We start from the raw sequence: 18683 nt of genomic DNA, 5'->3' as shown, positions 1-18683 counted from the left end.
AACCACAAGAGTGCTCCTGCTGTCATATGAAATTGTGCCCTAGACCATAACTCCAGGTGTACGTCCAGTGTATCTAACACACAGACAGGTTGGTTGGAGGCCCTCTACTGGCTTCTTTTTAACCAACACATAGTCACCCTTGCCACCGAGGCAGAACCAGCTTTCATCAGAAATTACAACAGATCTCCACCCTGCCCTCCAATGAGCTCTCACTTTACATCACTGAAGTTCCAAGAGGCAGTGGTTTGCAGTCATTGGTATGCACAATACAGTGTGTCTGGCTCAGAGCTGACCTTGAAGTCACCAATTTGAAACAGTTTGTTGTGGCACTTTGGTGTTAACTGCTGCTCAAATTGCTGCTGCAGATGCAGCCAGAGCCATACGCCAACCACGATGGTCTTCTCTCTCGGTACTGCCACTTGGCCATCTGGAGCCCGGTCTTCTTGCGACCATATATTCTTGTGACCACCTTACAGTGACTACATTCCTGCCAAATCTTTCTGCACTATCACAGAAGGTAGACAGTTTCTCGTAGAACTATTGTATGAGCACATTCAATCTCAGTGAGGTGGTGACAGTGGTGTCTTTGGTGCCTTAAAGGCATTCTTGATTAACATCAACTCACCACATTCAATCTCAAAGGTAAATTATGCTCACAACCAATACAGTATTTATTTATGCTGATGTGCATTCTTATAGTGGCACGATTAGTGCCACTGTTAAGCGACTGGTGAAAAATTTTAATACACATCATCTTTCAGATGTAGAAACATGCCTACCAACTTTCATTTATGTCACATTACTCCTCCTTGGTGCTGTAATTTTTTTTCCAATCAGTGTACATAATTATAGATACACTTAATTCCAAACACGTACACTCCTGGAAATGGAAAAAAGAACACATTGACACCGGTGTGTCAGACCCACCATACTTGCTCCAGACACTGCGAGAGGGCTGTACAAGCAATGATCACACGCACGGCACAGCGGACACACCAGGAACCGCGGTGTTGGCCGTCAAATGGCGCTAGCTGCGCAGCATTTGTGCACCGCCGCCGTCAGTGTCAGCCAGTTTGCCATGGCATACGGAGCTCCATCGCAGTCTTTAACACTGGTAGCATGCCGCGACAGCGTGGACGTGAACCGTATGTGCAATTGACGGACTTTGAGCGAGGGCGTATAGTGGGCATGCGGGAGGCCGGGTGGACGTACCGCCGAATTGCTCAACACGTGGGGCATGAGGTCTCCACAGTACATCGATGTTGTCGCCAGTGGTCGGCGGAAGGTGCATGTGCCCGTCGACCTGGGACCAGACCGCAGCGACGCACGGATGCACGCCAAGACCGTAGGATCCTACGCAGTGCCGTAGGGGACCGCACCGCCACTTCCCTGCAAATTAGGGACACTGTTGCTCCTGGGGTATCGGCGAGGACCATTCGCAACCGTCTCCATGAAGCTGGGCTACGGTCCCGCACACTGTTAGGCCGTCTTCCACTCACGCCCCAACATCGTGCAGCCCGCCTCCAGTGGTGTCGCGACAGGCGTGAATGGAGGGACGAATGGAGACGTGTCGTCTTCAGCGATGAGAGTCGCTTCTGCCTTGGTGCCAATGATGGTCGTATGCGTGTTTGGCGCCGTGCAGGTGAGCGCCACAATCAGGACTGCATATGACCGAGGCACACAGGGCCAACACCCGGCATCATGGTGTGGGGAGCGATCTCCTACACTGGCCGTACACCACTGGTGATCGTCGAGGGGACACTGAATAGTGCACGGTACATCCAAACCGTCATCGAACCCATCGTTCTACCATTCCTAGACCGGCAAGGGAACTTGCTGTTCCAACAGGACAATGCACGTCCGCATGTATCCCGTGCCACCCAACGTGCTCTAGAAGGTGTAAGTCAACTACCCTGGCCAGCAAGATCTCCGGATCTGTCCCCCATTGAGCATGTTTGGGACTGGATGAAGCGTCGTCTCACGCGGTCTGCACGTCCAGCACGAACGCTGGTCCAACTGAGGCGCCAGGTGGAAATGGCATGGCAAGCCGTTCCACAGGACTACATCCAGCATCTCTACGATCGTCTCCATGGGAGAATAGCAGCCTGCATTGCTGCGAAAGGTGGATACACACTGTACTAGAGCCGACATTGTGCATGCTCTGTTGCCTGTGTCTATGTGCCTGTGGTTCTGTCAGTGTGATCATGTGATGTATCTGACCCCAGGAATGTGTCAATAAAGTTTCCCCTTCCTGGGACAATGAATTCACGGTGTTCTTATTTCAATTTCCAGGAGTGTATATTTACATATGGTCCGCCCCGATAGCTGAGTGGTCAGCGCGGTGGTCTGTCAACGCCAAGGTGCCTGGGTTTGATTCCCGGCTGGGTCAGAGATTTTCTCCGCTCAGGGACTGGGTGTTGTGTTGTCCTCATTATCATTTCATCATCATCATCAGTGAAATGCAATGGGAAACCACCATTGCAATCATTTCCCTAGACACTCATGGGGTGGACCTCTCTGACAAGGCTTCCCCTATGACAAAACCTGCCGTAAGGCAGAAAACGAAGTTTTTTTACATATAAGAGTCAAACATTTTGAGAGTCACTCTGGTAGCCATACTGGTTAGCATGCTACTTTCAGGAGGGGCACCAGCCTTCGATCAAATCAGCCTAGCAGATTAATGACAACGACCAGTGTGCCAGCCAGCCTGGATGTGGTTTTGAGATTGTTTCCAACATCTGGCTATGTGAATACTGGGCTGGTTCATACATCTCACCTCCGTTACATGATTCACAAACATTATGAAAACATTCTCACAGTTTCATATGGGAGAACACTGGAAGCAGACAGATGGGGTACAGTGCATACAATACTACATGGCCTTTAGCTGTGCAGACAGCACGGTAAGGGAAAGGAGAACTGTAGTGGTTGGAGCATTCTTGCTGATGGGACAGTGTGGTAGGGGAGGTACAGTTTTATAGCTGAAGCCTTCACACTGATGTCTGTCTACCTTACAGAAATTCTAAACCAAAGCCAGTGAGTCTGCAAATGATCATATCAACAGCTTCTGCCAAAACGACCAATAATTTGACAAGTCAAAAGTTTATTATTAAAAACACAATGAGTTATAGGATTACTCTGACACTGCAATGAAACAACTGATTTATATTTGCCTGACTTGTAAATCTACTTTTCTTTTTCTTGCTGCCATGTTAAAATGGTTTGCACAATTTCACCTCACTAATATGCTAATGCAGTTGCAATTGTGGGAGAATCTTGAAACAGTCTGTTATTAAACAATCAACTGTGCAATGTCAAACAACTGAGGGAAAGTTAGGTCAATAGCTCAAGAAAAGCTCATGCTCAGTAAAAAATAAGTGTGATTCCTTCACTTACATTGTTACAAACCTATACTAATTCTCATTGTACCAGCTACTGATGGCCATTAAAATAAATACATTATTTCACTGAAAAAGTCAGTGGTTACTTTACATTGCAGTAGATAAGAAAGTTCTGCATGTTAACTAGACAGTAAAATTCTCTCTGCATAGTGTGTTATCATTTGCCAAAAACTCATTTAGATACCTTGAACCGTTCGTGAGATATGAATTTTGTTATGACTCTTTAAGTTTCACTGTATTGTATATCTATGAGCGCTGATGAAACTACAGGGAATTCCTCATGAAACTACTGAGACAGGTTGCACTGCAGGTGTTGTGCACACATCTCCATTCCTGCAGTGCAGCCATAGTGGGAAGACAATGTTTTATTGATAACACAGCAAGCATGAAGCTTAGAAGGTGACAGCAAACTGAGGTGGCTGTCCCATTGGAACAGAGGGATGAACTCATCTAGCATTGAGGACAAGAATGTGCTTCCATGCAGGGGCCAAGCTGTCTTACATAAGATCTGCTCTACAAAAATTCTACAACAGGAAGGGTATGCAGCTACCCCCTACCACTAATGTTATCAAATCCAGGTTAACATGGCAAATACATGAACACACAGGATAAGGCCAGCAAAAAGAATGAGGAGTCAAGCATTTAGAATTTTAACACGTTTATACTATGTAGACATAAAAAAATTCAGTTATACTGTAAAATGTATTTTCACCCGAAATGCTGTACAATTTGCTTCGAAAAAATTTCGAAGACATAGACATACATATAAGCATAAAGCCGCAACTTCTCAATCAAGTAGATCCTCAATTGGCCTCAGAAGGGCTGAGTGGACACCCCTTGCCAACAGCACTCGTCAGACCTGAACAGTCACCCATCCAATTTATTAAAGACTTTTAGAGAGCTGACTCTGGGTGAGTGGACTGCTTTTACCACTGTATGCCTTGTAATATCAACTTTTATTTCACTTCCAGTGTAGTTCATCTTCTCACATGATTTTGTTTTTATATTGTAGTGATGAGAAATATATGAACCTTGACAACTTTGAGTGACTTGAGCTTTCCAAACAGAGATCAACAGTGATCACTTTGACTAGCCCTACACACCACTACATTACTTTTTTTGTATTTTCATTAAATCAATTGTATGAGAAGTGTGTGCCCATAACAGCAGTCCATACAAAATGTAAAACAGGAACAGTCCTGAATACATCAATCTTATGATACTCAGAGGTAACTACACCTCTAAATTCTGCATTAGGTATAAAGTTGATGGCTCTAACAGAATTTTAAACTAAAAACTAAACTCCATCTGAATAGGCCTCAGGAAAGCCAAATGGTACTGACTCACCACCACGTCATCCTCAGCCAACAGACGTCACTGCATGTGGATATGGAGGGGCATGTAGTCAACACACCACTCTCCCAGCCGTTGTCCGTTTTCATGACCAAAGCCGCTACTTCTCCTTCAAGTAGCTCCTCAATTGGCCTCAGAAGGGCTGAGTGGACACCCCTTGCCAACAGCACTCATCAGACCTGAACAGTCACCCATCCAAGCGCTAGCTTCGATGATCTGACGGGAACCGATGTTACCACTGCAGCAATGCTTTGACCTCCAACAGAATATGGTGGGTCTTAAGAGGGTTATTATGATATCTGATTCAGGCCCACAAAAAATGAATCAACCAAAAATCATAGCAATACTCAAGCCCAGCATGGCACCAGACCAGCCTAAACTGATATCTGGTCTAACTATTGAGCATGTCTACAAGTTCCTTGAAAGAATTCTATACAACCTTCCTACAGAGCAAGCTGGGTTCTGACCAGGACAGAGCTCCACTGATCAAGTCTTGTGTTTGACAACATTTATTTAAGCAGAAAACATCAGTTGCTTTTGTTGATATAAGTGCAGTATATGACACAGTTTTGAGGCATGGACTGCTTTATAATTTATTGCAGTTTGTCCTATGCAGATGGACAACAAAACTAATTGACAATGTGTTAACTGGAAGGACATTTACCGTAACTACAGAAAAAAAGAGACTAGCTGACCAAAAGTATTGAATAATGGCTTACTACAGGTACCCGTCCTTGCTCCTCTATTGTTTAATTTACGTACGTCTGATATTCCTCCAACACAGTCTAGAACATTTGGCTATACAGATGACTGGGCAATAGCTACCCAACACAAAACTTCTGAAACAATTGAAGGAATCCTGACTTCTGATCTAGACACCTTAAGGCACTACTTCTGTAAATAGATTTTACAACCAAACTCAAATAAAACAGACGTTTCATGTTTTCATCTATCCAACAGAATGGCACGTGGAGCCATCAACATCTATTTTGAAGGAAACAAATTTCATCATAATATGCATCCAAAATACCTTGGCATCATGTTTGATGGGACAATTTCTTTTAAGGAGCACTTGACATGAACATCTGCTAATCTCAAAACAAGAAACAACATTCTCCATAAATTCTGCAGCTCTCATTGGGGATTGTCAGCAGACACTCTCCAGGTATCAGCACTTGTTTCAGTACACTCAGCAGCAAAGTACTGTGTGTCTGGTTGGTTTAATGAACCACATGTGAAAAAGATAGACATACAACTTAACGAGGCCAAGAGCACGGTTAGTAGGTCTATACGATATGCTCCCACATACTGGCTACCTATCTTGAGCCACATTCCACTTCATGATATCAGATGGAAGAATGCACTACTGCATGAATACCGTGAGACTGCTAATAATATTGACCATCCAATAATGGAGGAGTGTTCCCTGTGAAGTGAAAGAGACTAAGACCAAGACGTCCCATTCTCATCACAGCCAGAACTCTTACTGAAACTGAATTCTACACCACTGATGAACGGAAATGCTGCTGGCAACAAAACTGTTCCACACAATGTCTGAAGCTGCCACGCAGCCAGAAGAAATCCCCTGGATTCAACCAGCTTCAGGCAATTTAGACTACCTTTAACCGCATCTGAATGGGTCATGGATAATGTACAGACACTCTCTACAAGTGGGGTAAATATTCATCACAATTATGTGACTGTGGTGCAGAACGATAAACAGTTGCTTATGTTGTATCAATATGCCCTGCACATGCCTACAAGGGTCATTTTGAAGATTTCCTCACAGCAACAAGTGATGTCATAAAATACATAAAAGACCTGTCTCAACAGTTTTCATCAGAGAATATCCATTTCTAACTGAAACATACTGTTTTCTGTTATTTAAGTTTTTTCTTATAATTAAATAAACTGCTATTTTTCTGTGGAAAATTGCAGTGTTTTGATTTTTGCTCTGACTCGCATCTCATGCATCTTTTAAATTGTTACCTCATTTTGTTTTGATGAAGATTTCTGCGGAAATCTTTAAATCAGGGTCTTAAACTTTTTTACATGACATTTTTATGTATAATCATCACACAGCTACTAAAATCTTTACTGTTCTGCAACTGGATATCTTGTAGTCTAAATAATTTCATTCTGTTCTACACACCCTCTTGGACACGTGGCATACAGCATTTTAAAAATCTAAAGCATGCCAGCTGATGATATACTATCAAAACTGGGGGACAAGAAAATAATAACAATTACAATTCAATGTGGACAAGATAAATTCAAATAATTAGGAGAATGGATCCAACCCAATGGACTGGATAAAGAGGCAGTCAAAGGAAGTGCCACAAAACTAGACCTCACTTATAAACTAACACAGAACATACCAACTGTGTGATATCATACAAGGCCAAAATCAGGCAGTGTAATCCAGCTACAAAACCAGAACGACTCTGTGCTTTAGAGTGTCTAATTCTAAATAAAAAGGGGCAGTTGGAAGAACTTGAAATGAAGGAAAGGAAGAGTCTCAGAAACATTCTAGAACCTCATAAGGCTACTGAGAGAACCTAGAAAAATAGAAAAAAAGCACACCAAAAAATTAATGGCTGCAATGCATGAATGAGGGTTGAAATTTTGAATTTATGGACACCGAGCAAGAATGAATGAAAAGAGATGCACAGGAAACTGGCATTACAGTAAAGATAGGCCTAATCCAAAACAGAGAATAATTCCGAAGTAAAGTCAACAGCATAAAATCTTTGAAGAGAAACCACTAACGAGGGCCGGCTGGGGTGGCCGAGCGGTTCTAGGCGCTACAGTTTGCCGTGTGACCACTACGGTCGCAGGTTCGAATCCTGCCTCGGGCATGGATGTGTGTGATGTCCTTAGGTTAGTTAGGTTTAGGTAGTTATAAGTTCTAGGGGACTTATGACCACAGATGTTGAGTCCCATAGTGCTCAGAGCCATTTGAACCACTAACGAGGAGGTCCACACATCACATATCCATGGAGGAGAGAAGAAAAGAAAGTGAAAGAATGCAGAGGTTCCGGGAAGAGAGGAAATGAAAGGTCAAAAAGCCTCAAGTTCTACATGGTTGGGCCAATTCAAGGGAGGAAAAAAAATGTATGTGAATCAGTAGCCTCGTCCAAGACTTTCAGTCGGTACATATGTGTAGTTTGCAAAATGATGAATAGGTCACTGAGGGAAAAGTCACTGGCTGAATGATGACAAAATGACTTTATTAATCCAATATTACACGTTTGAGCTTTTGCTGTCTTCAGATATATGTTAAAAAAAAATAAATCACATAACTAGGAACTTTAATTAACCAGTGGATATAGTAATTGTTACAGACTGTAGTGGTATTGAGTTAATCTGCTCTTTTTTGTTATCACTACAATATATAACTACTGAGTCCACTGGGTACCTGAAGTTTCAAGTTAGGTGATTTACTTTACTGTAACAAATATCTGATCATGGCAACAGTGACCTATTCAGCATTTTTGCAGAGACATACTTTTCGACATGGTTGCATACCTCAGTCACTTTATATCACAGTTATGTTCCTTCAATACATACATATATACATAGATTAATCCTTGTTCCATAGATCATGAATACGGCATTTCATAATGATGTGGAATGTGTCACCTTAGCATAAGTTTTCTTTACACAAAATAATTAATTAATTATTATTTTTTTTAATACTTCGTATCTAAGAATTCATCTATTGAGTAGAAGAATTCATCTACTGAGTAGAATCGGATACTACTTTGGAAACTAGCCTACTGTGGAAAGAGTATTACAGTTTAATGTGAAATCTGAACCACATGTTGTTTCTAGCGAAGCATTGTGTCTTTGAGAGGTGACGGAAGACAGAAATATTTTGATGTCTCAATGGGATTTGATCTCGCGATCTTCCGGATTTCTGGCACATGCTTTACCCCTTCTTCTTCTCCTTCTTTCTAATTTTTGTTATACCCCTTTTTTATTTAGGGCCTCCTGCCTCCCCTACAGCCTTCGCGGGCCTGGCTTCAATGCGATTGTTTGATTACATGCATATCCTCATTAATGAAATAATAATATTGAAATTATGAAACGAAAGTAATGTTCTTGTTCTTCTGGCTTCATCAAATAACAACATTCCTTTTAAAAAAATGATTATAGGCACCGGTAACTAAATGTTGACACATATCTTTCGGCGTTGAATGATATATTTCTTCACAAGAAAAAAAAAAAAAATGGAATCGCTTTCTGTGCATTATGGGAATTAAATCATTGATTTCTTCTGATTAAATAGAAGTAATCTCCTGTAGCTGATGATCATGCAATAACATACGGTTCGTCTTCCAAATAAGTAAAAGTCAATCTTCGTATTTGAGAGAATTTATAGTATGCATGTATTTCACAAGATTAAAATGGAGTATTTCCTCTGATAAGATATTAGCAGCTTTTTTGTGTTCATACATAAAAGTATTGTATCCAACTTCTGCAGGAGTCCGTTGGTTAAGGTTCATTAACAGTTAGTGGGTAAAGTGGCGTACGTCTTCCAGTGCAGTGGTAGGAAACTGTAATCTTTTTGAGTGTTATTACTTAGCCACGGGGACTATTTTAACCTAGAACACTAAGGGCGCAATTTTACGTTGCTACTGAACGGTTGTAAAGTTCACTACTCCACATTTTATTCAAAGGAAGTCATAATATATAGGTTATGTATTAGTTTATTACAATTATTAGGTGCATGTTATATATCAAATTAAGTACAAAATATCTTATTTTATAGCCTACTGCAATCGTAATTTTTACAAGGGTTTAGTAATCTAAGTTTAACGTCTCGTGGGTTAAAGCGAGGCTGGCGACTCTTCTACAAATGAAGTAGGCCATGATTTCGCCCGTCGACAATGTTTCCTTGTTAGTGAATTACGACGCGTAATTTGACTTTTGCGCGGCCCATCACTGTAAGCAGCGTGCACTTCAGTTGCGTTCACGATGACACCGACAACGGTCGCCAGATACTGTCAAAAGAGGTCGTCCGATAACATCGACCGACAGCTTGGTCACGGTGCTGCCGATCTCATTTGTCAGGTTTTGGCTGGGTCGAAGAGATTATGTTAGGTTAGGTTGCGTTAAAATCTATTCTGTGTATGAAGTAGGTTAGATTTTAACCTTCACCTTCGGTGCTTGGATACGAGTACCTAAGTGCGGCGTTTGCTATTAAAAAGATGCCAAATGCATGTAAATCAGTTATAGGGCTGTCTCGAAAAGAACGTGGCGAGTACTGTAAACTTCACTGCCCTTTAAACACTTGCTCAGTGGATTTCAGTAAGGACGTAAAAAGATTTCTGGTGGCAGTATTATTTCAGATTGAGTGTAACTTTTAATAAAGAAAATCAACTATATTACAACGTCCTTTAATGCGTTTGCACGAAGCATAGCTCCAAAACTCGGTATAGAATAAATTTTAAAAAATTGTAGTATTTGGGGTTCAAACGGGTGAAAATATTAGCTTTTAAATTAGTATTCAGATCATCGTAAATGGAATCCAGCATATCACACAAAAACTTTGAAACTGTACTTTTCAGAACGTGCCATAGGCTAATTATTGGAAAGATCAATCGCCATGCGTCAAGTATAAAAGTTTCACTTCTGATTTTGAGCCAGAACTGTATCTTTAATGTGAGTATGCGACTTTCTAATAGAACTCGAATCATAGGTCTACATAGGTACTCGAAACGTGTGAAAGATAAAGTTTAGAATAAGGTATTCTTAACACCTAATCACTAAAAAGTGGAAACATGTACGTACACCACATTTGCAAACACATCATGTAACAGAATCACCACCCTACTGACATAAAATCGGCAGTAACCAGTAGGGTAATCATAATTTGTAGACAGTAAATGTCCACATCACAGCCCAAAAAGATCCCTTACAGTAACTTTAAGCATAAGATAAGACATTCTTGTCACCTGAACGAATTAATTTTCGAGTTTATAATCTGCACCTTATACTTTCGGGAAAAATTTTGCCAACTTGCTGTTTCCAATAAACCAGCGTTCTCAGACCACACATTCCGAACTATATCCCGATTATGATATTTTTCATCCTCAGGACGCTACAACTCTTTATCACAGTCCATAATCAAGTGTCGTGTCGGCCACTATGCCAAAAAAAAAAAAAAAAAAATAAATAAATAAATAAATAAATAAAAAACTTTTATTTCTTTATTTACATTTTTTGTGTGAAGACAATCAGGCTCATGTCTTTTGCAAACGTCATTAATAGGTTAGATAAACTTACATACAGCAGTGGTACATACATTCATCTTAATCTGATTTGAATTCCACCGACTGTCTTCAGAAATCTTTAAGTTCGGGCAATGAGATCGGCTGCATTGTGACCGTACATGTAGTGGCGTAATGATTTGAAAGGATCGGTCGTCTTTGGCGGATGTCGGTCATCGGCGGATTATTTTTATTATTTTATTTTATTGAGAGTTCCATTGATCCTGATAGCAATGGACTTGCAAGGATATGGAACGGGTCAGTATTTTTACAATGTTAACAGTACAGCAGCACACAATATGGTTAAGTCTTGACGAGACTTATAGTAACAACATGGAACACTAGAAGAAATAAAAACACATGACATACATCAGAATTAATACTTATGTGTACAGTTTCAAATTAACAACATCAAAGTATCTGAACAACAATATAAAACTACAGCAACAAATAGTTTACATTTATGCTTGCACTGACTGAACGGCTAAAGGTCGGGACACACATGTCCGGACCGTGTCCGTGCCGAGACACGTCCGAGTATCTGCCGTCACCCGCACCACGAAATACATCATTAAAAGAAATGTATGGGGCCCCACTTGACAGGGCCGTGCACGAGGAACGTCAAAAGGGCCGGGACCAGTCCGGACGGGATTCGCCGTGTTTAAATTTTCACGTGACGGACACGGCGTGACGGTAGAACTGTCTTGTGAGCTGTGGAACTGCGCAAGACTGTTCTGTGTACAAAACATGGATGTGGAACGACTAATAGAAGAAGTTCGTAAGTTTCCTGTTCTTTACGATCAGGGAAGCGAAAACTACAGGAATATCGAGTACAAAGACACAGTTTAGAAGGCAATTGCAACAGATCTACAAGCCAAAGGTAAGATAAAAACTATCCAAGTTTTAATACCCGAAAGATATTTATTTACTTTTTATTTTACAAACAGATGTTTGGTTTATGTCATCGTTATATCGCCAAGGCGACATGTTCTTGCCATTCCACAGTCCCTTGTGGAGAATTCAGGAATTTTTTGAGTTGTTCTCGTACAGCAAATGCAGCATCTGTTGATATCGCACGAATTCGAGGTAGGTTTCGAAGATTTGATGATCTTCCGGATCCTTCAGCAGTTTCCTTTTGATCCATCCTCTGTTCGGGCACCCCATAACCTTCCATTTTACGAATAAAGTTCTTTTTCCTCTTCGTCTAAAGCAAGTGCTTTAAGTCCTAATTCACTATTACGAAAATTAGTGAACATGTTTTACAGCTTCCACAAACAGAAACACGGATCACCGCGTCCGAGTCACTACAAGGAACAACAAAGACACGGACGTGCCCCGGTTATGTGTGGCCCCTGCAGGAACGGACCGGAGCATGGCCGTCACTCGTCCAACGCTCGGCCCTGACACCGCCCGGACGTGTGTGTCCCGACCTTAACTCGGTTGCCGGCCGGTGTGGCCGAGCGGTTCTAGGCGCTACAGTCTGGAACCGCTACGGTCGCAGGTTCGAATCCTGCCTCGGACATGGATGTGTGTGATGTCCTTAGGCTTAGTTAGGTTTAAGTAGTTCTAAGTTCTAGGGGACTGATGACCTCAGATATAAGTCTCATAGTGCTCAGAGCCATTTGAACCATTTTTTGCTAACTCAATTGTGTAATAAAATCTTCCTCCTATGCACTAAAAAATTCACTAATTGGATAGAGTGACTTTTGTATTAGGTATTCCTTCAGTTTGCTCTTCAACACTGGTGTTTCAGGAGCAAGACTTTTAATGACGCTGGGTAGAGCGCAGTAAATTTTGATGCCTGTATAATTTACTTCTTTCGGTACAAGGGTATAGTTTGACTGGTTGCTATGAAAGTCTTCTTTTGACCTCGTGTTGTGATCATGATGTTCATCATTGGTTTTGAAGAAAGAGTGGTTTTTATTAATGAAACATACAAGGGAGTATATACGCTGGGATATCACTGTAAATACCTGTAGTTTCCTAAACAGATTCCTGCATGAGTGCCTTGGTTGCGCATAAAGGTGATTCCGTAAGACAAAAGTGCATGGAAATATCCGATATAAGCAGCTCCTACGGTATCCTTATGTGTGGTTGATGCAATTATGCGTAAAGCAAATGATGTAGATTGTAGCTTTTTGTCTGGATCCGTGATATGATTGGACCAATTTCGTTTGCTATCTATGTACACACCCAGGAACTTAGCTGAGTCGACTTGCTTTATTTGTTGTCCATTACATTCTATATTCATATCCCCCAGTTTATTACGTCATATGACGCTGGACATAATGAGTTTTTTTATATATATTCAGAGAGAGTTCATTACGGTTAAACCATTTCAGAATGTCATCAGATGCATTGTTCACAGATGTTTCCCGGTTGTTCTCTGTTGCTTTATCAACTAGAAGAGAAGTGTCGTCAGCGAATATTGTGAACTTGCTCACTGACACTGACGTGGCGCAGGATTGGGAAGGGGGGGGGGGGAGTCATTTATAAATATAAGAAACAGGAAGGGTCTCAATACCAACCCTTGAGGCACTCCAGTGTTGACTGTGCTCCACTTGGATAAAGCTGGTTTTCCTTACGTCAGTAATTATTACCCTTTGTTTCCTATCTGTAAAGTAGGATTTAATACATGCCCCCCCCCCCCATTATTCCACGTAACCCATGATAGTCTGCTTTATTTAGCAGAATTTCATGGTTGGATAGGTCACATAGGATTCCAATTGGTGCCAATTTTCTGTATCAGCGATACCGGTGAATTCCGCTGACGACCAACATCGGCCGAATACGACCGATCTTTTCAAATCAGTACGCCAGTATGAATGTGGTCATACTGTAGCGGATCTCATCGCCCAAACATATAGGCCTAGACTTCGTACGACAGTCGGTGACATTCAAATCAGTTTGTTTTCTCCGGTCAAATCGACCGCTGTTCTCATGTATGGGCTGTAAGAAACTCAAGCCTTATCCGAGAAAGAATGAATTTGTGGCATCCTGAGGATAAAAGTATCATAATCGAGATAAAGTCTGGAATCTATCTACAGAAATCGCAGGTTCATTGGATACCACAAGTAGGCAAAATCTATATCGAAAATTTTAGGTGTGAATTATAACATCAAAAAATAATTTGTTCAAAGGAGTATCTTATGCTTGAGTTACTGTAGTGGATCTTTTTGTGTTGTGGTAGGTGGACATTAGCTGTCTGCAAACTATTATTATTGCTTACTGACGTTTTTACGTCAGTAGGAGGGTGAGTCTGTTACATGAAATGGTTTCAAATGTGGTGTTATGTGCATCTGCTTTTCAGTGCTTTACTTATTCCGAGTATCTTATTCTAAGCTTTGTTTATCTTTCACACATAAGCTAAATTATAGACACTGAAGATTAATTAACGTATTCTGGCAGAATTTTAAACAAATTTTTCAGGGTGATCTCTAATCATATTGAGTATGTAAAGCCAAAGACTCATATTTGCAACACCTTCAGATAACGAAACGTAATTCGAGTACTTGTAGAAGTGTTTGATTCGAACTCAGTTAAAAAATCTGATGCTCAGATTAAAGATGCAGTCCTGGCTCAAGTAAAAGTAGATTTCGGTATTTCACGTCTGGCAATTACATCTTTCCAATATTCAAGTCATACCACGTTAAAAGCACAATTTCAAAGCTTTTGTTTGATGTGTTGGATGCTATTTACGATGCCCTAAAGACTAATTTAAAGGCTAATATCTGCACTTTTGTACCCCAGATACCGAACTACAAAATGTTAAATTTATCCTATACCGAATATTGAAACTATGCTTTGTGCAAATGTACTAAAAAGACACGGTGATAAGTTGTAGATAATTTCCTTTATTAAAAGCTACACTCAATCTAAAATATTAGAGCCATCGATACCTTGTTATTTGCTTTCCCAAATCCAATGAGCAAGTGTGTAAAAGAGCACTGATCAAGTGTTAAAGAACATTGAAGTTTCCTGTACTAGAATCTGATTATCTAAATATCCTGCAACCACTGCTTTAATTTTCACCATTTTTAGAAAAAGGTGAGCTATTCTGAAAACACAAATCTATCTTTCATTAATTAAATAATTCTTCCCTGCTCTGTCATTTTATCTGTGTATCATATAATAGAAACAGCATTTACTTTCACCTCGTAAGTTAACCATTACGCACCCGTAACCTCATTGGCAAAATCTTTATACACAAGTTGGACGTCCTACCACTGTTGCATAATAACTCGGAATAACGTGTTTGGGACAGTGACTTAATGCTATGTACCGCTGACACTACATATTTTGGTCATATGCACGAATAAATATGAAACACATCAAGAACGGCGTTTTAGATTGAGAGGTAAGTGGTTACTTCTGACGCTAATTGGAGGTGGGACGAGGAAAATGTTGTCACGCAGTTAAAACATTTTTAACTTTTATAGCAGGGGTTTTCCCTTTCATCTCGTATTCATAAAACTTGTTGCGTAATTCTGATAATTGATGACAGATTGTTCAGTACCCCCTCCCCCCCCCCACACGTTGTTTTGGAAACAGATATAGCTTATTTACATGCATTCGGTATCTTTTTAGTAGCAAACGCCACATTGCAGCAGTCGTCTCCAAGCATAAAGCCGTCGTGGTATCCATCCCATCTGTGGAGGTTAAACTAACTGTACTTCATACATAGAATAGATTCTAACCTAACCTAACCTAAGCCACATGGGACCATGTCTGATGAATATGGGGCTGTAGCATCATATTAGTATTAGTTTTGGTCACAAATTCACGAACAAGCAGAGATGTGTGAGCAACAATCTGAGCGTTTTTTTCGGATTGTAATCGGTAAACTTGTTATTAGTACCAAGGGCGCTTTTACCTATGGGCAGAGGAGGGCCACCCGTTCGTCCTCTCCCCCAGCTCTCGGGGAAAGGAAAAAATATAGTTTTCTTTCAAGAAAACGATTTAAAAGTCAGTGTTACACCGGTTTCTAAGATGTTCGGACCTGAAAAATTTTTATGGCTATTTACTAGTCACCGTTCGTCTTCCAAATCATTAAAAATAAACCGTACATTCAGTTCTAGCGACCCTCCCCCCTCCCTCTCCTCCTTTATGGTATGGGAGCCCAACCTTATTTATCGTTGGGCCTTGTGACAACCAATCATGGAGCACTATGTCGTTAAAATCAAAGAACACAGCATAACCTTCACTTTTTGCACGCACTTGTCGAGCTCTTTTCAGCCTTGGCGATCCAGAATGTTTCCACTGGCACGACTGAGCGTTAATTTCGGCGCGAGACGTTTCAGTAGCTCATCGTTGTTGGCTTCATCTAGCGACACTTGACCAAATCGCACTCGCTGCTGTTTTTGTTAGAAATACAACAATTTTGGTACACATTTTTGTGTCATATTTTTCGTAACCAAAACAACCGAAAGAAAGTTTATGGTAAGACCCCTGGGTCGGTTTAAGGTTCAAAATGGTTCAAATGGCTCTGAGCACTATGGGACTTAGCTTCTGAGGTCATCAGTCCCCTAGAACTTAGAACTACTTAAACCTAACTAACCTAAGGACATCACACACATCCACGCCCGAGGCAGGATTCGAACTTGCGACCGCAGCGGTCGCGCGGTTCCAGACTGCAGCGCCTAGAACCGCTCGGGCTCCCCGGCCGGCCCGGTTTAAGGTTAAAGTGACACAAGCCGCCGGTTGGTGTGTCAATCTGAAAGGGGTGCCCAATGCAAAATCTTAGCGACATCAGCGACTTATCTGTGATTCGGTGATCGTAATAATTTTTTTCAGGATTTCTTAGGTTGAGGCTGGGGTCTCCGGAGCGCTAATCTCCAACGTCCTTACCGCCTTCTCCCAAACGTTTGTACTAGTTGAAAACCCTCAAAGCAGTCTCACCAGAAGCAATACTTAATAGCGCCTATTTCTAGAACTTTGCTGCACTTTATTCGGTTCTTACAGGAAAACTTAACAAAAATTCCCTGATCTATTTTTACAAAAAATAATTAATCGTCGATACTATCAAAATACGTGTAACTTTATGGCTGTCGTTGTACAGATTCTTTTCATACGCAATTTTATCCGTTGTTTGCTGTGTTTTTCCATAACTATTGCTTTCGCCTTCATCCAGAAATCGTGATTTTATTAAAATGCACGATGCATTTCGAGCACTGGGGGCTCATCTTCAAGTGCTTGGACAGTCTACATCAACTTTACATCATCGTTATATTACTAAATGCCACATTATTAAATATAATTTAATAAAACTATGATAAATCAGAATGTAACGTACTGTAAGTTATTTTCCGATTTAACATAGTTTTATAAACTTATATTTCATAATGAAGCATTTTGTAATATAATAATGTGATCTTGCCAGGTCCAGAATTAATCGAAATTATGTAAAGTTGATACAGACCGTCAAAGCACCTGAAAATCTGCCCCCAGAGCTCTAAACGCATCGTGCATTATAGTAAAACCACAATTCGTGGCTGAAGGCGGTTGTTCTTTAATATGTTTTCAGACGTATTTACCAACATTCTTGTTATTTTCTGAACACACCTGATATACAGTATACGTATTAACATATATGCTATAGATGGTTGTGAAAATTTGATGAACTATTAAGAATCTCCTAAGAGTCAACGAAGAAGGGAACACACGGAAAGAACTGGCAAAAAAAGGGCCAGGATGATAGGACATGTAATAAGACATCAGGGAATAACGTCCATGGGTAGAGACGTAGAGGGTAAAAACTGTAGGGGAGACAGAGACCGGAATACATCCAATAAACAATCGAGAACGCAGGGTGCAAGCGCTACTGTGAGATGAAGAGGCTGGCACAAAGGAGGAATTCGTGGCGGGCCGCATCGAACCAGTCAGAAAAAACGGTATCTAAAGAATTTCAACATAGCATGAATTTTCTTGTGCGAAATGCGCGAACGAATTGGCTACCACAGATATTCACAGAATTTCGACGAGAAATCGAGTGGTTCAAATTCTCGTGTAGGCCTATGGTACGCCAGTACTGATATTCTTACAACTATTTCGTATGTCCCTGCTCCCATTTTGAACCTTTTTTTCCCTCTACGGCCGATACTTAGCTATGACGGTAGAGATACAAGCACCAAAACACCTACCGATTACGAGGCGACGTAGTCCGCATTAATGTCTTGTCTGGACACATAATGCGCAGTTTCTTTCTTCCACTGAAGGCTGCCCCCCCCCCCCCCCCACCTTGTCACTCATGGCTATAGGGTGGACCCAAAATGTTGCGCGAAACCAAGGCCGAACGAAATACTGTATATACTTATTACTTACAGAATTAGCTATTGAAACTCAGGTAACTGTCCGAATCTTCTCGCTGGACAACATTTCTAATTTTCAGGGAACAACGCGGTATTTCCACAGCGTGCATATCTATCGCTACACCGTTCTGAGAACACATTCTTTATGTAACCGACTTGTATTTAGAAATTTATGAGTAATTTATCGTACCAAGCACAAAATTCATGTAGAACCTAGGACGAAAGACTGTACACAGTTTCACGAAGCATGTTCTGCAGAGTGCGTCGTTGAAGACGACAGGGATGACGAACCGGTTTAAGTGTGCAGTAAAACAAATACGCAGCTACACACATCAAAAACAATTTTT

At 41.0% G+C, this 18683-nt stretch overlaps 1 protein-coding gene across 1 annotated transcript in view; it reads right to left on the bottom strand.

Moving 5' to 3' along the window:
- LOC126260042 (uncharacterized) overlaps positions 1–18683 on the bottom strand; it is a 327328-nt gene that overhangs the window by 271935 nt on the left and 36710 nt on the right. The gene's annotated exons all lie outside the window — the stretch shown is intronic.

This window comes from Schistocerca nitens, chromosome 5, assembly GCF_023898315.1.
Source record: "Schistocerca nitens isolate TAMUIC-IGC-003100 chromosome 5, iqSchNite1.1, whole genome shotgun sequence".
Taxonomy (NCBI): Eukaryota; Metazoa; Arthropoda; class Insecta; order Orthoptera; family Acrididae; genus Schistocerca; species Schistocerca nitens.
The sequence above is the reverse complement of the archived record's forward strand: the minus strand, read 5'-3'. Positions and strand labels throughout refer to the sequence as shown.